Raw genomic sequence first — 3273 nt, forward strand, 5'->3', positions numbered from 1 at the left:
GCCTATTTATACTTTTTAATGTGTGAGCCGAGTTACCAAGTCAAAAAATGAGGGCTTCCCTGGTGGCACAGTGGTTGAGAGTCCACCTGCCGATGCAGGGGACACGGGTTCGTGCCCCGGTCCAGGAGGATCCCACATGCCGTAGAGCGACTGGGCCCGTGAGCCATGGCCGCTGAGCCTGCGCGTCCAGAGCCTGTGCTCTGCAATGGGAGAGGCCACAACAGTGAGAGGCCTGCGTACAGCAAAAAAATAATAAAAAATAAAAATAAAATGTAAAAAAATGAAATAATTTCTAAAAGTCCTCAGGGCTGTAAAGAACTGCACACAGACTCTAAGCAATACATGGGTTCCCATTCACAGTTCTCAGTGATTCCATGTTGCTACGTGGAGGTCCTGGGGATGGGAAGAAGCTCAGAGAACAGAGGCATCTGACTGAAGCCACAACTGTCCTCTTTCTCACCATTCACGCCCTTGCCACTGGACTTAGATTTCTAAGAAGCCAAATAAAGTGAAACATGTTATCTCCCTCTGTGATCTGTGAGGCTCTCTTCAGCCTCCTGAATGTCACTAGGCCTCAGGCACATGAGCCGGTGGCTACTTTCACAGCTGCCTTGTAGGGTAATAAGTGCTATTCTTGTGAGCAGAGGGACTCCAGATCTCTTTAAATGCATGGGTTGCATGAATGTATCAGTAATAATGGTAGTCATCAGTAATAACAACATGTTCCAAGTTTAAAAAGACACCTTATGTAAAATAGATGGCTAGTGGGAAGCAGCCGCAGAGCACAGGGAGATCAGCTCGGTGCTTTGTGACCACCTAGAGGGGTGGGATAGGGAGGGTGGGAGGGAGATGCAAGAGGGAGGAGATATGGGGACATAGGTATACATATAGCTGATTCAGTGTTATACAGCAGAAACTAAACACAACATTGTAAAGCAATTATACTCCAATAAAGATGTTAAAAAAAAAAAAAAGACGCCTTCATGTGTCTACAGGATGGTGCAACCCGGAGAAATGGAAGCAGAATGTGGAATACTCCCGAACTACAGACAATCATAATCGTTTGCACAGAATGGGTATCTACAATGTACTGAAGGAATTATTCATTTAATCCTCATGATTCCCCTCAAGGCAGGTCCTACTATTTTTCTCATTCTATGGATAAGGAAACTGAGGTCCGAAGAGGAAAAGTAACTTGCCCAATATTACCCTGTGAAGAAAGGATGGAGCCAGACTGGAACAAGGACATTCTGGCCCCAAAGCCCACACCCTTAATCATTAACCACATAGGAGGAAGCCCCAATTTTAAAGTAAATGATCTATATAATATTGAAATAAAATGGAATAAGTCTTCTCAGCTGTTTTACCAACAGAATCTTCCTCTGTCCAGAACACAATAGAGCCAATTTGGAAGTAAGGGCTACCTACTAGGTTCACCATTGTTTAAGGCCCACAGTAGTGCTCGGTATGGACTGCACCCTCTTTTTCTTGGAAACATTTCTTAAATTTTGACAACTTGACAGCTCTTGGGAACAACTCTCTCAAGACTTTCCACAAGCTCTCCAAGTGATGTAAGAGGTTGAGGTAGTTAAGAGGAGTGATGAGGAATTACTTCCAAGAGTACCAATAAATCAATAACCCAGAGTCACAGAAGGTCAAGACCAGAGGCAGATGTGGGCATTCCTCAACTGAGAAAAGAAGACTCCAGGACTCAATTCAAATTGGCTGGAGAAGTAGTATGAAAGTCAGACCAAACCCGAACATTCCCTTGGGAACTTTTCCCCTTCTGAATTGCCTAGGACACCAGGAACCAAGTATCTCTGTGAGAGAAGTGTATCGATATATACATGCGTACCTTCTATCTTGTTTTGCATTTATCTTCCACTAAATCATGGTGATTACTTTGATGGAAAAGCCAATTTCAGACATATCTTTCTTTCCCAGAACCTAAAACACTATAAAGAAAAATAGATCCTTGATATACGTTTGTTGAAATGATGAGTGAATGAATGAATGACTCATCAGTCAGTTTAGGTACTTCCATATTCCTTAATGGCCAGGTTATATAAGTAATATCTCATCATGACAATCCAACCCCTCCCTGCAGCCAACCAATGATTTCAAAATCATATGAAATATTCAAATGATTTTTATTCTGTTGACACTTTGTGATAATTGCTAGAAATTCTTTTCCCAGTAGGCAGAAGCTGGAGATGAAACAAAACCAATATTAAATTTCTTCATCAAGAATTGGAAAATGCTGGGCTTCCCTGGTGGCACAGTGGTTGAGAGTCTGCCTGCTAATGCAGGGGACACGGGTTCGAGCCCTGGTCTGGGAGGATCCCACATGCCGCGGGGCAACTAGGCCCGTGAGCCACGACTACTGAGCCTGCGCGTCTGGAGCCTGTGCTCGGCAACAAGAGAGGCCGCGATAGTGAGAGGCCCGCGCACCGCGATGAAGTGTGGCCCCCGCTTGCCACAACTAGAGAAAGCCCTCGCACAGAAATGAAGACCCAACACGGCAAAAAATAAATTAATTAATTAATAAACTCCTACTCCCAACATCTTCAAAAAAAAAAAAAACAATTGGAAAGTGAAAACAAAATGTCTTGAATATAGTAAAAGAGGGACATTTTGCAGAGCTGCTTAATATATTGCCCTGGAATGCCTGAAAGTATTTGTGTGATATTGTCAAGTAACTACTCAATAAATGCTTTAAAGCTTGTTTGGCTTGTTCAAATTTAAAATACTAAGAGTGGGACTTCCCTGGTGGTCCAGTGGTTAAGACTCCATACTCCCATTGCAGGGGGCCCAGGTTCGATCCCTGGTCAGGGAACTAGTTCCCTCGTGCCACAAGGAAGATCGCACATGCCGCAACTAAAGACCCAGCACAGCCAAATAAATAAATAAATATTTAAAATACTAACAGAGAGAAAAGAGATTTGGTTGATTTTTACAAATTCAATATCCAAAGTAGTATGAAAGGAAATAAAACAGCTGGGATTTGTGTAGTTGCTAATTTAGCTGAAGAATAATCATCCAGCTAAGCAAAAATAATTCCTCTGCCACGTCTGGAGGAACCAGTTGCAGAAGGGAAGGTGTGGTTTGGTTGCCAAAAGGACATTTTCCTTCCTGGAAAAAAAATTCTTAATTTTATGCAAATTACTGTTTGGTCTTATCCTTATTTATTTATGTATTTCTTTTTCTGCTTCAAAGTGATGAAACATAAGAAGTGGGAAGGTGGTCTCAGGACTTTTATGAGATTAATAAAGC

The sequence above is a fragment of the Orcinus orca genome, chromosome 7, assembly GCF_937001465.1.
Source record: "Orcinus orca chromosome 7, mOrcOrc1.1, whole genome shotgun sequence".
NCBI classification, from domain to species: Eukaryota; Metazoa; Chordata; class Mammalia; order Artiodactyla; family Delphinidae; genus Orcinus; species Orcinus orca.